The sequence below is a fragment of the Geotrypetes seraphini genome, chromosome 18 (assembly GCF_902459505.1).
Source record: "Geotrypetes seraphini chromosome 18, aGeoSer1.1, whole genome shotgun sequence".
NCBI lineage: Eukaryota > Metazoa > Chordata > Amphibia > Gymnophiona > Dermophiidae > Geotrypetes > Geotrypetes seraphini.
In genome coordinates, this window is record NC_047101.1 from 10,117,833 (window position 1) to 10,135,869 (window position 18,037).

The window sequence follows — 18,037 nt, forward strand, 5'->3', positions numbered from 1 at the left end:
GCATTAAGATGAAAATCTTAAGTTGTTCACCAATGCTGACTATCTTCAAAGGAAGTGGATACAAAGAGTTCCTTCATAAACTATAAGTGTGTTTTCATACCGACTAAAACCAGCATTTTTACTAGACGAGGCAGTGATTATTCTACTCATGACAGTAAAGAGGAGGATATGGATTTTGCAAGATAAATTTTATCCAATCTTATACTTCACCATTGTTCTCGGAACAGAATGTTGGGTGCTTTTACGATCTAGACCTGACAAACTAGGCAGTCACGCACTGAACAACAAGCAGTGTACATAAAGAACAGTGTGTTCTTTATTTCAGAACTTGTATATTGAATAAGACCTGGATAAAAGCCTGGAAAAAGACCCAACACCACAAGTCCTCTTCCTTCCCTCCACTAACTCCCCAATCTCCAGAAACAACCTACTCTACTCTTTATTCTCCCTGAAAATGACCAGACATCTTCTGTAATAACTCTTTTTGAAATCCGCCTTGAACCGCGAGGTAATGGCGGAATAGAAATCCCTAATGTAATGTAATAAGCACTGAAGATCCAATTTTAAGGAAGCCAGGATTTACAAGTGCAAAACAGCACTACATGCATATGGAAAGGGGGCGGGGCTTCGGCAGAACCCAAAAAAACTACACACCTATTTCCCTATGATTGGGAACAAAGACGTTGGAACAGACACAGTGATATAAGAAACAGGAGACTTTATTAATAAATAAAAATGTTTTTTCTAGCCCTGATCACCCCTAAGGCCTACTTGAGGGTCAGAACCATTGGTGCACTGGGGTTTGGCACTCACGACCCCAGCAGTAGGGTTACGAGACATCCGGATTTCCCCGGACGGCTTTTCAAAACCCGGCATTTTGTCTTTAAAGTTTGACAAATTTATTCAGCCAATTCCTAAAACGTCGTCGTCAGCCTGTTGAACTGGTTCATACCTTTATTTTAAAATTATGAACATCCTATGTGTCATTATGGTACAGCACAACACGGTCGTAAGTCTTTGGCATTTCTGCAAATGCGAGCTTTTTAAATAAAAAAAACAAACAAACCAGAAAAAGCTAAAAGCAAAGCGCCTTGGGATAGAAAGATTTATGGTTTCACTGATTTTAATTTGGAATTCTGTTCTCATCATTTCCAAACATGCCCCTTAAATATTAACAATTTCATTATAAGAGGTAGGTTAAATCTTTTCATTCCAGTGCAAAGGAATGGCTAACTGAAATGAAATATACGGCAGCTCCTTATTAAATAATATTTAGAAAATAATAAATTAATGCTGGTATACTTCAAATCAAATCAACTGCTATGCCAACATTCTGCCCTGTTTTATATATTAAGCAATGTTATTCCCGCTTTCACTTAAGAGGCCTTTTTAATAAGATATGCTAAGCCTCCTTCCCTCCCCCTCCCACCAGCATGCTGCCTTGAAGTCTCCCCATTCACAGCCCTGAAATACTCCCTCCCTGCCATCTAGGTAGGTTCCCCTGAGTCTACCCGATGTCCCTGGTTGTTCGGGGGGGGGGTGTTGGGGGGGAGGGAGGCAGGAGGGAAAGCCACTCGTTCCTGCCCCTTGCAGCTTCCCTATGAAAATGTCTGCTATGACCTCTTCCAACAGGAAGGTGGGGGGGGGCCTTTGCTATTTTGATTACATTACATTGTGCTCGTTAACTGCGTAACCACAAGTTCAACGCGGTTTACAAAAGACTATTAACGATAAGCATAGTACAAATTAATTAATTAATCAGATACTTGGAAAATTGATAAGTCTTCAGCTGTGTTCTAAAATGTTTATAAGAATAAGCTGCGAGCAATAACGCACAAAATTCTTTGTCGTGAGAGGCTGCTTAGTACGCTAGTGTATGAGCAAGACTTTTTTTTACTTCTACAGCCTTGGACAGAAGGAAAATTAAACGAAGGATGAGTTTTTCTGCTGTGTTTATATGAAGCTAAGGAAAATCTATTTACCAACTAAGGAAGAGCTGATCCATATACACTTCTCCCTCCGTATTCGCGCTTTTGATTATTCACGGTTTTTAGCTTGCTGGCGCCTCCCCCCAAATTACATCAGCTTGCATAGAGAAATCGCTGATTCCAAGCGTTTACAGCGAAAATCGGTTATTCCCAGCACTTTCTTCACCGTGTTTTGCCTCTCCTTCAGGAACAGGCCAGATCTCCCACCATGTTATTTGCGGTTTCACCATATTCACGATGGTTTTTAATAGAAAACAGCAAATAACATAAAAAAGTTATTTGCGGTTTTCAGTATTTGCGGTTCTGTTAATCCCCCATCACAGCGAATACGGAGGGAGAAGTGTAGTACTTTGTAACAAACAACCTTGCTTAAACAGCACCTGAGCTTCCATAGGAAGCCAATGGTCATATTTCTCAGGCCGTAGATCAGTCTGACCGCTGTGGTCTGTATTAGTATCAGTCTCCCTAATTCTTTCTTAGTGATTGTCAAATAGACGACAATGTTGCAGTAATCGAGACAACTCAGTAATACTGACTGTATTAATAGTCGAAAAGCAGTAAATTCAAAGTAGGATTTAATTGTTTGTAACTTCCATAAAAGGTACTATTGCCTCTAGCCGAGCCTTGATGGCGAGACGCTGATCTAGAACGGCTGCTCTAGCCGAGCCTTGATGGCGAGACGCTGATCTAGAACAGCTGCCTCTAGCCGAGCCCTCATGGCGAGACGCTGATCTAGAACAGCTGCCTCTATCCGAGCCCTCATGGCGAGACGCTGATCTAGAACAGCTGCCTCTATCCGAGCCCTCATGGCGAGACGCTGATCTAGAACAGCTGCCTCTATCCGAGCCCTCATGGCGAGACGCTGATCTAGAACAGCTGCCTCTATCCGAGCCCTCATGGCGAGACGCTGATCTAGAACAGCTGCCTCTATCCGAGCCCTCATGGCGAGACGCTGATCTAGAACTGCTGCCTCTATCCGAGCCCTCATGGCGAGACGCTGATCTAGAACTGCTGCCTCTAGCCGAGCCCTGATGGCGAGACGCTGATCTAGAACGGCTGCCTCTAGCCGAGCCCTGATGGCGAGACGCTGATCTAGAACAGCTGCCTCTAGCCGAGCCCTGATGGCGAGACGCTGATCTAGAACAGCTGCCTCTATCCGAGCCCTCATGGCGAGACGCTGATCTAGAACAGCTGCCTCTATCCGAGCCCTCATGGCGAGACGCTGATCTAGAACAGCTGCCTCTATCCGAGCCCTCATGGCGAGACGCTGATCTAGAACGGCTGCCTCTAGCCGAGCCCTGATGGCGAGACGCTGATCTAGAACGGCTGCCTCTAGCCGAGCCCTGATGGCGAGACGCTGATCTAGAACGGCTGCCTCTAGCCGAGCCCTGATGGCGAGACGCTGATCTAGAACGGCTGCCTCTATCCGAGCCCTGATGGCGAGACGCTGATCTAGAACAGCTGCCTCTATCCGAGCCCTCATGGCGAGACGCTGATCTAGAACAGCTGCCTCTATCCGAGCCCTCATGGCGAGACGCTGATCTAGAACAGCTGCCTCTATCCGAGCCCTCATGGCGAGACGCTGATCTAGAACAGCTGCCTCTATCTGGAAGTGGTGACGAATTTTGTCACCATGTCATTCTCTAGTTTCCAGTTCCTACTGCCCTGGACCAGAATAGCCACACGATAACAAGTCATCTGAAGTTCTGCCAAAGACACAACTGCCTGCTCCTCAGAATTAAAGGTCTTCCTCCAAATATATGGAAAGCCATTTGTTTAAATCTCTATAGACAGCTGAGAGACAGAGTACTATGGCTTCGTTTGTTTACCAGGTGAATATCTATTCTCAAAGAAATCCGCGCTCTCATCACTTTCACAGCTCTTGCAGAATTCACGAGGAATAACAATGGGTTATTTCTGTTCTAGACAACCAAAAAAAAAAAAAAGTGCCCCCCCCCACCCCATGCTTTGATTTCCAATTCCCAGCCAGCCATTAGAAGAAACCCATTAATCAAGCTTATCATTTCTGTCTCGGAAAACCTACAAATTTTAAATGCTTTTGACTAAGATATAACATATTAATAGGAGTAATAATTTCAAACGGCCTCTGCTGACCTTCCTCTGTCTGAAACTGCTTATTTTGCTAAATGCATTTGCCACCCAGCCCTCGGTCACAGGAGAAGGTGGTTTTAAAGGTTATAAATTGAGAGGCAAATCAATTATGATAAGTGTGTAAAAATAAGTTCTTAATTCATAATAGCAATTGGACCCATGACCTATCAGTAGTAGGTGTTGGAAAGATGAACACTTGATTTGCATCCCTGGCACCACTTATTTGATCTATTCATTCAATTTTCTATACTGTTCTCCCAGTGGAGCTAATGGTTTACATTAATTTATTCAGGTACCCAAGCATTTTTCCTTGCAGGCTCACAATCTATTTAATGTACCTGGAGCAATGGGGGGGAGGGAGGGAGGGAGGGGTTTAAGTGACTTGCCCAGGGTCACAAAGAGCAGCGTGGGATTTAAACCCACAACCTAGTTCTAACCATTGCGCCACTCAAGAAATCAAAATGTAGTAAAAGTGAGCCAAGTATAAGACAATCAAGCCATTGTGGCATTACTGATGAGGTTGGCTTTTAGGCATTGGTGGAATGAGGCATTATGACATCACAATAGCAGCTCTGGTCATCAGAGACTGAAACTTTTCACACTATTTATTTATTCAATTTTCTATACTGTTCTCCCAGGGGGAGTTCAGAACGATTTACATGAATTTATTCAGGTACTCAAGCATTTTCCCCAGCTTGTCCTGGTGGATTCACAATCCATCTAATGTACAAGGGCCAATGTGGGGATTAAGTGACTTGCCCAGGGTCACAAGGAGCAGCATGGGTTTGAACCCACCTCAGGGTGCTGAGGCTGTAGCTTTAACCACTGCGCCACACTCTCCCCAGTTGCAGAATGGGGTTGAAGCCCTCTTCATGGTATGCACAGTGTTATATAAGCCACTTGCATATATGCTACAACATGGCTTTTTTTTTTTTATTATTTATTTATAAATTTTTGAAATTTTTAACAAGCATACCATCTTGTACAGAAAAGTGCAATCAAGAAAACATATCTTTGATTATTCTCAAAATTGAAAATAAACCAAAATTACATAAAAGGTAATAATTCCAACTTAATCGTACACTAGTCCTCAACAATGGATCCAAGATTCAGGAATTAGGAGTGAATATAATACAATAACAAAATTATCCAAAACACGTCATCTGTGCTGGCTTATATACTCCCCTTTTACAAAAGCGTAGCACCAGCCACAGTGGTAACAGCTCCTATACTCATAGGAATTTTATTTTATTTTTTTAAATTTAGGTATTTATATGCTGCCTATCAAGGTTATCTAGGCCAGTGTTCTTCAACCACCAGTCCATTGACCAGTGTCGGTCCACAGAAATTTCCTGCCGGTCCACAGGACCAGCACGTGCATCAGGCCCAAAACAATGTTCTTCAACCGCCGGTCCACAGTGCAATCGATGCAGCGTTATCTTCAAGCCAGCTCCCTCTTCCTCACTGATTCGGTGCACAAAGCCACGGGCAGTGGCTCCTACGGGCATTCTGCGCCTGAACCGGAAGCCTTCTCTCTGACGTTGCAACGTCAGAGGGAAGGCTTTCAGATGAGGCACGGGACATGCAAGGTGCAATTAGTACTATTATGGGGGTCTGGAGTGGAGATTGGGTAGAGATGGGGGGGGTCTGGCCCACGATTTAGCCCAGTGTTCTTCAACCGCCGGTCCATGGGCCGATGCCGGTCCACAGAATAATTCTATTATTTCTGCCGATCCATAAATGTAAAAAGATTGAAAAACACTCTACACACGCTGCTTCGGGGCCTTCTACTGCCCTGATTTGCTCTGCCACGTCTCTGGTGTCATCAGGGATGTGCCAGAGTAAATCAGGGCAATAAAAGGCCCCGAAGCAGCATGTGTAGAGTGCTGCAGACGCTGCTGGAATTGGCAGGTTTGTCGGGACCGCGGGAAGGGAAGGGAAAAGGGGGGTAGGGGAAACGCTGCTGCTGCACAGGGAAGTAGTGTGGGGGGAGGGAAATGGAGGGAGAGGGAATGCTGCTGCTGTGGCTGCTGCACAGGGAAGTGGGGGGAAAGAAATGAAGACAAGACAGCGGGAGGAAGGGAGACAAAAGAAAAGAAGAAAGACACAGGGGCAGGGAGAGACACAGAAAGACAGACAAAGGGGGCCAGGGAGAGAGACAGACAGACAGCCCCTTCTAGATTTTCTCAGAAATTTTTTTAGACCACCTTTTAAAAGATTTCCTGCATTAACAAGTCAGCCTGGGTGGGTTCAAACCCCTGCTGCTCCTTGTGACCCTGAGCAAGTCACTTAATCCCCCCCATTGTCCCAGGAAAATTAGATTGTGAGTCTGCCAGGACAGACAGGGAAACATGCTTGAGTACCTGAATAAATTCATGTAAACCGTTCTGAGCTCCCTTGGGAAAACGGTATAGAATATTGAATAAATATTTGCAAATGGAAAAAGTGTTGTTTGCTTGCTCTTCAGTGCAACTACACTGCCCTCTGCTGGCTATTTGAGTGAAGAGGTAGACTGCATTGAAAAAGTATTTTTTCCACCCCAGTTATACGAATGCTGATCATAGCTTGAATGAATGACTAACTAAAATGTAGCACAGAATCTTCACCAGAAAGCTTTAATGTAGACCTTAGGGAGGCAACCCCCTTTAGATTTTAGAGTAGAGAACGACTCGGGGGAAAAAAATCTGTCCCCGTCACTGCTCCATCACCGGACCACCATCCCCTTCACCGTCCCACAGCATCCACCCTACAGCAGCCCGAGAATCTCCCTCCCATCCCCCCTTACCTTCACGGAGTATTAGTAAAGAAACTTGCTGAAGCCGGCGGAGACTGCCTGCCTGTGCCTGCAGTCGCGTGTGCGCGCGCAGAAGTTGCATCAGAGGAGAAGCTTCCGCCCACACACACACGTGACTGCAGGCAGGCTGGCTTCGCCGGCTTCGGTAAGTTTCTTTACTAAAGCGCCGCAAAGGTAAGAGGGAGGGAGATAGATTTGGCCAGAGGGAGGGAGGGGATCGCACGCCTTCCCTCCCTTAACTGTGAGGACAAGGCCATTCACCGCTCCATGGGGCGGTGGATGGCCTTGTCCCCATACCCGCAGTGAGCACTTCTTCCCCCCCCCACACACACACACACATGTAACTCTCTATTTTATAGCTTGATTATTATGTTTCGAGTCATTCAGCACATAAAGCAGACAGATCTATCTTCCTCACTTCTTAATCTTTATTCAATTTTCTCCCAGAAGAGCTCAGAACAGTTTACATGAATTTATTCAGGTACTCAAGCATTTTTCCCTGTCTGTCCTGGTGGGTTCACAGTCTATCTAATGTACCTGGGGCAATGGGAGGGATTAAGTGACTTGCCCAGGGTCACAAGGAGCAACGTGGGTTTGAACCCACAACCCCAGGGTGCTGAGGCTGTAGCTTTAACCACTGCGCCACTCTAGAAATCAAAATGTACTAAAAGTGAGCCGAGTCTAGGATAATCAAGCCATTGTGACATCACTGATGAGGTTGGCTCTTATTGGTGGAATGAGGCATTATGATGTCACAATACCAGCTCTGATTATCAGAGGCTGAAACTTTTCACACTATTTACTCAACTTTCTATACAAGGGAGCTCAGAATGGTTTACATGAATTTATTCTGGCACTCAAGCATTTTCCCCTGTCTGTCCGGGCGAGCTCACAATCTATCTAATGTACCCGGGGCAATGGGGGGATTAAGTGACTTGCCCAGGGTCACAAGGAGCAGCGTGGGCTTGAACCCACAACCCCAGGGTGCTGAGACTGTAGCCACACTCTGTATCATCTGCCCACTTGCTAACCAGGTCATTGAGGTCCTTTTTGATGTCATGTTTCTCTTGACCTTCCAGGACCTGTTTTACCTTCTGGTACACAATGTATAGATGCACAAATTATCTAAGTCTCCGTTGCTGCATTCCGGTGCATGCTATTCCAACCAAGTGTATCTTTCTGCTGAGGTAGCCCCCTTCCAGCCTCAGGCCAAAAACTCAACACTGTGGTTTGGAACAGTGTTCTTCAACCTTTTGACACCTATGGACCGGCAGTTGAAGAACACTGGGCTAAGTCGTGCCCATCTCCACTCAATCTCCGCCCCATAATAGTACTAATTGCAACACCATTTTTCCCATTCATTTTTCATATATATACACACAATATAATTGTATTAACAACACATAATGGTTAACCACAAAGCACACTGTGCTTTTCAACATTCATTCCTACCAGAAAACAGATAACCCCATGCAAATGCAGGACCAAAAACTAAAAGTACTAATATTTACAAGCAAACCCTAAGATGCAAGACTCTGCAAGCAGTAGAACCCCCCAGAGGAAAAGAAACCAATGCATTTCTTCCTGAACAGACAAATCAATCACTAAATTAAAAGAATAAAAGCATTTCCCCTACCGTTGTTGTCTCTCTCTGCTTCCATGTGCCTTGCCTTGCCTTCTGACTCTTAGAACTCTCTTCTGCTTCTCTCAGAGAATTCAGGTATCCTGTGGGTTTGTGGCTGCCTCCATTGCCTAGAAGACACACCCTTTCCACATGCTCTGGGTTGATTGCTTCTAGGTCCATCTGGGCTCTTAGAACTGTCTTCTGCTTTTCTCAGAGAGTTCAGGTATCCTGTGGGTTTGTGGCTGCCTCCATTGCCTAGAAGACACACCCTTTCCACATGCTCTGGGTTGATTGCTTCTAGGTCCATCTGGGCTCTTAGAACTGTCTTCTGCTTTTCTCAGAGAGTTCAGGTATCCTGTGGGTTTGTGGCTGCCTCCATTGCCTAGAAGACACACCCTTTCCACATGCTCTGGGTTGATTGCTTCTAGGTCCACCTGGGCTCTTAGAACTATCTTCTGCTTTTCTCAGAGAGTTCAGGTATCCTGTGGGTTTGTGGCTGCCTCCATTGCCTAGAAGACACACCCTTTCCACATGCTCTGGGTTGATTGCTTCTAGGTCCACCTGGGCTCTTAGAACTGTCTTCTGCTTTTCTCAGAGAGTTCAGGTATCCTGTGGGTTTGTGGCTGCCTCCATTGCCTAGAAGACACACCCTTTCCACATGCTCTGGGTTGATTGCTTCTAGGTCCACCTGAGCTCCTAGAACTCTCTGCTACTAAGCCCTGGTAGCTTCTCTGTTGATTAGCCCTGCCTACAGCTGGGCTGACTGCAGGAGCTTATACGGTCCTAAGCTTTGCCACCACCTGCCAGTGCCTGCTGGGACTTGTGGTTTTCTGTCCCTAGCTGTTCCTAAGCCATTGCTAAGCAAGGATAAGTGGGTCAGTGCAGTGCTGCCTTTCTTTTGGGGTTTGTTGTCTTTTCCCTGCTTACTTCTGGGAGCAGGTTTAGGTTCAGGGCACTGCAGGTTTTCTTCTGTTATCACAAGACTCTCCCTGTGACAAGATATAGATCGTGGAAAGGTATATGATGCAAGACACAGAGCTGCTTTGTGCCATTGTATTTTGGTTTATTATAGATTGCCCTGGTGGACTCTGCTTTAATCAGGTCCCTCTTATACTGATTCCCTTCCACATTTAAATGTGAAAAATATATAATAAAAGAGACACAGGGCAGGTTTTTCTGGGGAGAACCCCACGCATAAAGGTGTGCTAAGGCCACTTTCTACAATAGCTTAGCTAAAGGACCCTGTAGTAATTTACTGTGTGTTAACATTTACCTGCTGAAGTCTTCTCCCTGCAGCTGAGCCAACAGAACAGTTTATATTATATAGTGCCTGAATCATGTTTTTCTCTTGAATGGCTGCTTATAATTTAATATTATCATTACCATTGCTATTATTAATGCTAAAATTAAAGGCAGTCATAAATTCATATTAAGAGCTACAATCAAATATTGCTTCTTAAATAATTACAATACCACCATGTTTTCCTGAAAATAAGCCCCTAGTGCATTTTTTGGGACCCAAAATTAAAAAAGACACTGTCTTTATTTTCAAGGATGTCTTATTTATTTCATGTCCAACAATCATCTCTCCCTTCCTCTCCTCCACCCCAATTCTTCCTCTTTCCTTTCTCCTATTATATATGCATTTTTCCTCCCCTCACCCATCCCCTTGTGCAGCAGAACCCCACCAACCCTCCCACCGTGAAACTGACATACCTCCGCTCCAAGGCCTCCAAAATCAGCGGCGGCGGCAGCGCTCTGAAAGGGATGCTTTGCAGCCTTCCTCGCTGGGGCCTTCCTTCTGCCGCATGAGCAATGTCAGGTCTCACCAGGGTGGTGATTGGGGGGGGGGGGTTTGCTGAATCGAGTGATTTTTTTTCAGTGAATTAGGCACTAGTGTCATGGATAGAGTCAGGAACATTCAAGGAGGGGGGCTTTGGGGGTTGATCTTAACTAGGGCTTATTTTGGAGGGTAGGGCTTATATTAGGAGCATCTTTAAAAATCATGCTAGGGCTTATTTTCGGGGAAACACGGTAGTTGCCTGGATTATAGGTATACACTTGTGACCTTTATAGAATCACTCTTTGTACCAATTCCTGTACCTAACATTAGACCCCACCCATACCTGCTAAAACCTGGTGTAAACGCTAGTGCCCAATTTAGGCACAGAGGACAAATTCTACAACTATGCATGCAACTATTCAGAATGCCTCTGACATGGCCACACCCCCTTTTGAGTTATATGCTAGTCAAATTAAACACCATGCCTTATATCACATAGTCAGATGCATGCACAAGCATGCTGATTGATAGAAGAGTTCTGTCCCTGCCCCATTCCTGCAAGCTCCATCCTCATCTGCACAAGCCTCAAACACTTTAATATCCTAAGTAGCAACATTCTAGAGCTCAGACTGTGATGTCATAATGTCTCATTCCACCAATGCCTAAGCTCTGTCCTCATCTGCACAAGCCTCAAACACTTTAAAACCATAAGTAGCAACATTCTAGAGCTCAGAGTGTGATGTCATAATGCCTCATTCCACCAATGCCTAAGCTCCGTCCTCACCTGCACAAGCCTCAAACACTTTAAATTCATGTTTGAGGCTTGTACGGTTAAGGCAGAGCTTACAGGAATGGGACAGGGGCAGTGACAAAACTCAGGACAGGGAAATCGAGTCCCCGTGTCATTCTCTAAATCAGTGTCTCAAACTTTTTTAGCTTTGGCTAACTAAATGGAGCAAATGTTTCTTGCGGCACATAATTGAAATTATAAAATTGCAAAAACCAACAAAAAATTAAATTTGAGAATTATTTATTTAAAGTTCTTTAAGCAATGTATGGGTAATTGTAAGAACAGTGAAACCATAGTAAGATAGAAGTGAATTTCTAATCAATGCGACGGATGTGCTTGTTAGGTGCAAATTAACTCAAAACACAGCTCGATAGTTGACAAGCAAACACGCATTTCATCAACCACCCTTTGCAGCTCTTTTTTTTTTTTTTTTTTTTGTAAGAGCTGAAAATCCAAGTTTGCAAAGCTAAAAAGATCCAAATGGTAACAAAGCTTCGATTGTTTTGTTGCTCAAGTTAGGATAACCACTGCATTAAAAAAAAACTAAAATTACTTGCCATTAGTTTTCAAGGACCAATCACGTTAATGGGCGGATGTATCCTTACGCACACAGACGCTCATACCATTGACAGACGTACATGTCATCTATTCTAGTGTATACTCATGAAGGGAATTTTTTAAATAAAGTAAAATTCTGGAATCTCTTCGGGGCACACCACTGGGCCATGGCACAGTTTGAGAGGCACTGGTCTAAATAATAGTTAAGGGCTTATTACTCAATTTGCATGACCAAATTTAGTTGTCAGATATAGAAACCAGGTAGGGTGTGGTTGCTACCGCCACATAACCGGTATAGCACACATTAGAGGTGTGTGTGCATTACATGAATTTTTACATACATAATTTGCATATATTACATCCACGGGCACTTCGTCCCTCAGATTCTACAAAGAGCTTCAACTCTGAGCCTGATCCTGAGATGCATTCACAACTAAATTCATGTCAATAATTGGGATTTACAATTATTGATGCTAATTGCAACCAATGTGGCGTACAACTTGGAGCGTATGGAACCGGACATGGTTTTAAAAAATGGAGAACCAGATTGTAGTATTTTGTCCTGTTTCAGACTACTGAAAAGAAAAAGAACCCCAAGATCCGAGTTACTTTAGGTGAAGCAAACAATAGTAGATATGGTAGAGATTATCAACTGGGATCTTTATTGAAACCTTTCTTGAATCATAAAGATCCCAGCTGATCCCATATGCACTCGTTTGCTTCATGTGAATCCTGTAGAGATCCTTTTTCCGTTTCCACGGTTTACTTTAGGCGAGACATGAAATAATTCTATTGCTTCGAAATCCAAACTAGAACATGATTATTTCTGTAAATCCAATCCTAAGAATACGATGATGTGTTTAGCTACATTAACCATTTAATTAATTTACAAACTGCTGACTCGCTTCACACTTCTGATTTCCCTGATTGAATGTCCTCGGGGAGCTGTATGGCACTTCTTGCCCCTGACTCAACTATAAATCTTTCATGGCCAATAACATAGCAGCATACACTATGCCAGTACTGATTACCCAGGTGAGAAAGGAAAACAAAAATTAAAAGCACACACCTTCTGTGATGAATGTTGTAAGACAATCCATTCACCTATCTTAGTGGAGATGATCCCCCCTATCTTGTGTTTCAGGGGGTTTGTTGGTTTTTTTTTTGCTTTGACTGTTCTAGTGTTTTGGAAGCAATAAAATGCGATAATGATAAGAGATGAAGATAAATAAAGGCTATAAAGGAGGACATTTACTGCGTGCATAATCGCTATGCTATGAGAACACTGCAAGAATCTTTCGCTTTAATGTACCGTGAATAATCTAATATGATTTAGAATCGCGTTTATGAGCTCCCACTTTACAAGACTACAATTAGCTCATCTGTGTGTGACTTATCCACCGATCATGCATTGTTAAAATAAGGCATTGAGTCAAGGTCACAATCTTTAGCTTTCAGTAAGCCCCATCACTTGGATTTTCAAATATAACAATCTCATCCCTCTGTACATTCGGTCCTTAGGAAGCGTTCAGCATCAAATAAAAGCAGTTTTATCAGGCATGTGTTCAAGTATGTATCTTTGCTGGGTTTGGCATTTTTTCTTGATGTAAACCGCTCTGAATTATAATGTATTGTGGGTTATAACATTATCATTATAAAACATGCAAGACATGCATCCAAATCAGTGGCAATTAGCACTAATTAGGTGTACATCTTGTTGCTTCACCACACCCACTTGACACTGAACATCACTGTGCATCAATAAACGTAGTCATCCCATCCAACCCACTATGAAGATCTTGGTGTAACATTGGACCAGAGTCTAACCATGAAAGACCAGGTGGACTCCTTAGTTAGAAAGGGATTTTTTACTCTCTGGAAGCTTCGGTCCATTAAAGCTTATTTCGATGTTTCATCATTTAGAATCCTAGTACAATCCCTTATACTGAGTCAACTAGATCAGTGGTTCCCAACCCTGTCCTGGAGGAACACCAGGCCAATTGGGTTTTCAGGCTAGCCCTAATGAATATGCATGAAGCAAATTTGCATGCCTATCACTTCCATCATATGCAAATCTCTCTCATGCATATTCATTAGGGCAGTGGTTCCCAACCCTGTCCTGGAGGAACACCAGGCCAATTGGGTTTTCAGGCTAGCCCTAATGAATATGCATGAAGCAAATTTGCATGCCTATCACTTCCATCATATGCAAATCTCTCTCATGCATATTCATTAGGGCAGTGGTTCCCAACCCTGTCCTGGAGGAACACCAGGCCAATTGGGTTTTCAGGCTAGCCCTAATGAATATGCATGAAGCAAATTTGCATGCCTATCACTTCCATCATATGCAAATCTCTCTCATGCATATTCATTAGGGCAGTGGTTCCCAACCCTGTCCTGGAGGAACACCAGGCCAATCGGGTTTTCAGGCTAGCCCTAATGAATATGCATGAAGCAAATTTGCATGCCTATAACTTCCATCATATGCAAATCTCTCTCATGCATATTCATTAGGGCTAGCCTGAAAACCCGATTGGCCTGGTGTTCCTCCAGGACAGGGTTGGGAATCACTGAACTAGATTATTGCAATATCGCCTACCTGGCAATTTCCCAGAAGAATATGCGGCGATTACAATTGGTGCAAAATGCGGCAGTCAAGCTAATTTTGGGGTTGAAGAAGTTCGATCATATAACACCTTCCTACCAAATTCTACATTGGCTACTGATGGAGGCTCGCGTGAAGTTTTAGTTTGGATGCTTTTGCTTTAAGGCACTATTCGGTTTAGCCCCTAAATATATAATTGACCTCTTCTCAAACAACAGACATAAGAGAAGCTCACACTCCAATTTTGTTTCCCCACCGGTTAAAGGATGTAAATTTAGAAAACACCATCAACATCTTCTCTCACATCAAGCGGCATTATGGGGCAAAGATCTGGACCAATTGCTCACGCCTACTACTTATGGGGAATTTAGGAAACACCTAAAAACGTATCTGTTTCTGAAGTATATAGGCAACTAACCTGTACAATCCTACTCCACAATAACTGATCTCTAGCTCTGTTAATAACTAGCTTCTAACCTTGTTAATTCTAATTAATTTGTAATACCTTTTAACCATTGTAAACCGCATAGAACTTCACGGTCCTGCAGTATATAAACTGTTAATATTATTATCTTGGATTGGTGTCCAATTTTAGGTGCCATATGCCAGTGGTTCCCAACCCTGTCCTGGAGGAACACCAGGCCAATTGGGTTTTCAGGCTAGCCCTAATGAATATGCATGAAGCAAATTTGCATGCCTATCACTTCCATCATATGCAAATCTCTCTCATGCATATTCATTAGGGCTAGCCTGAAAACCCGATTGGCCTGGTGTTCCTCCAGGACAGGGTTGGGAATCACTGCCATATGCAGTAGCGTAGCAAGAGTGAGAGGCACCTGGGGTGGTGGCACCCCTCCCACCCTCTTCTCTGTCATTCCCCCGCTCCTTCCCCTGTACCTCAAACTTTCCCAGCACAAGTATCAGCTCTCCCTCCGATGTCACTGCCTCGGCGCGGGCCTCGGAAGTGATGGCAGGAGAGCTGATACTGACTGTAGCACCAGGTTAGAGTTGCTGGTGCCGGTGAAGAGCTAGAGCAGGGGTAGGCAATTCTGGTCCTCGAGAGCCGGAGCCAGGTCAGGTTTTCAGGATCTCCACAATGAATATGTATGAGATGGATTGGCATGCACTGCCTCCTTGAGATGCAAATCTATCTCATGCATATTTATTGTGGATATCCTGAAAACCTGACCTGGCTCTGGCTCTCGAGGACCGGAATTGCCTACCCCTGAGCTAGAGGTACTGGGGGAGGGAAGTGAAGGCACAAATATGGCAGGGGGGGAGGATTGGGAAGGAATGGGGGCAGAGAGGAGGGGTGATGGCACCCCCCCCCCCCCACTATACCCCTGGCCCTATGTAGGAAGCTAGGGGATAACAAACTGTTTGAGAAACATATTCCTCCACAGAAGCACAGTGACCATGTTAAACATTTTTTTCACTGTCGCTGGATATGCGCTTCAAGTAATACCGTCACCAGGTCAGTTCCATATTGACACCTCAGAAGATTTAAGAATTCTCATATGGGACACAGAATGGCTCAGCAGATGACTGCAGAGAGAAGTTCTCTTTGCCTCATTGGGCTGGTAGGAATCCTAAGTGATTCTGGGGAAATTAATTGCTAGGCTGTCATCTCCAAGTGGTGGGGGTTTCAAGCTTAGAGACTTTTAGTTATCTAAAATGATACAGTAAAACACCAGCGACATAAGAAAAGCCATGGGGGGGGGGGGTCAGACCAAACTGAAGCCTCCCATCTTGTCTATAATTGTAACCAGAACAAGTCACAAGGAGCAGAAGATCCTGAAAGGTTATCAACTCTCTCATAGCTTATTTCCAATGATAAGGGCTTTCTCAGGTCTACCTGATTAATAATCATTTATGGAACTTTTCCTTAAAAACATTTAGGCCCAAATCTACATATGGCACATATGGAAGTAGCTTTCCAAATGGAATCTTCCCACAATACAGCTCTCCCTCTGGATTCGTGGTCTCCCTATTTGCGAATTCGATTATTCGCGATCTTTTCTTCTTTTTGCAGGCTGCCCGAACCTCCCCCGGATCTTACCTGGTGATCTAGCAGTGACTTGGGGCAGCAGCGATCTTCCTATGCTCCTGCCCCGTGCAGAGCCGTCATCAAAATGGCTGCCATCAATTCCCGTTACCTGGTGGTCTAGCAGTGACGTGGGGCAGTCGCGATCTTCCTATGCTCCTGCCCCGTGTACAGCCGTCATCAAAATGGCTGCCGTCAATTCCCGTTACCTGGTGGTCTAGCAGTGACATGGGGCAGTCGCGATCTTCCTATGCTCCTGCCCCGTGCAGAGCCGTCATCAAAATGGCTGCCGTGAATTCCCGTTACCTGGTGGTCTAGCAGTGACTTGGGGCAGCAGCGATCTTCCTCTGCTCCTGCCCCGTGCAGAGCCGTCATCAAAATGGCTGCCGTGAATTCCCGTTACCTGGTGGTCTAGCAGTGACTTGGGGCAGCAGCGATCTTCCTATGCTCCTGCCCCGTGCAGAGCCGTCATCAAAATGGCTGCCGTCAATTCCCGTTACCTGGTGGTCTAGCAGTGACGTGGGGCAGTCGCGATCTTCCTATGCTCCTGCCCCGTGCAGAGCCGTCATCAAAATGGCTGCCGTGAATTCCCATTACCTGGTGGTCTAGCAGTGACTTGGGGCAGCAGCGATCTTCCTCTGCTCCTGCCCCGTGCAGAGCCGTCATCAAAATGGCTGCCGTGAATTCCTGTTACCTGGTGGTCTAGCAGTGACTTGGGGCAGCAGCGATCTTCCTATGCTCCTGCCCCGTGCAGGGAGGCGACCCAAAAACTTATTTGTGATTTTTCCCTATTCATAGGCCGGCTCTGCACCTAACCCTTGTGAATACGGAGGGAGAGCTATACTTCCCATTAAAAATCTGAGAACCTACCATCTCCCAAGTCATGTTATGGACTGCACATCTGCTTCATAATAAGTGTAAAAGCCAACACTAGAAAGTATTTGTGGGGCTGTCAAAATGAAAAAGCCCTGCGCTTTAACATTACTACCACTCTCTCACCCCCTTCTCGTGTGGGTTAAAAGGCACATACTTTTTTTTAACCCTTTTCAAAAATGTTCTTCTTATTCCAATACAAAGACATCACAAATCATTTTAGAAAAAAGTACATTTCAGCTTTTTGCTTCTGCACATTTAAATGAATTAATGAAACAACCAAATTTATTCTAAGAATATCAGAGCTTTTACCACAGCGGCCTGTGATTTAAAAAACCCTAACGCAGCTTGATAAAAGGGGGCCTTGATAAACACTGGGATAAAGCAAAGTAAGAATGTTTTTCACACAGGATAAATGATATTCATATTTTCATGTTCAGAAAAAGATAAATGCCAAGATAAATTAACAACATGGAAAATTACTTAATGCAACAGACCTTGTAATTAAAAGTTTGAGGAAGCTGCTAAGTAATTCTGATAATTATTCAAGAAGCAATTATAGAAAAAAATGTCACTTTCCTCTGATAATATATTGGAAACAATATACAGTAGAGGGAAAGTTATAAAATTAATTCTGGTGTACTGAGGGCAATTGCAAAGCGCTTACACAAGATAGGTTATTCCATAAGCACATAAGCATTGCCTCTGCCGGGTCAGACCAGGGGTCCATCGTGCTCAGCCGTCCGCTCCCGCGGCGGCCCCCCAGGTCCATGACCTTTAAGTGATCCTTTACCTAATCCTTTTATTTCCTAATCATTTAATATCCTGTATAGTAACCCTCTATCTATACCCTTCAATCCCCTTCT

At 44.3% G+C, this 18,037-nt stretch overlaps 1 protein-coding gene across 4 annotated transcripts in view; it reads right to left on the bottom strand.

Annotated features, from left to right (window-relative positions):
- FSTL4 (follistatin like 4) overlaps window positions 1–8,969 on the bottom strand; it is a 529,137-nt gene extending 520,168 nt beyond the window's left edge. For all 4 annotated transcript variants that reach the window (XM_033927446.1, XM_033927449.1, XM_033927448.1 and 1 more), the window contains exon 1: window positions 8,531–8,969. The gene's annotated coding sequence lies outside the window, so the exon portion shown is untranslated. The remainder of the gene's footprint in view (window positions 1–8,530) is intronic.
- Window positions 8,970–18,037: the final 9,068 nt, after the last annotated feature.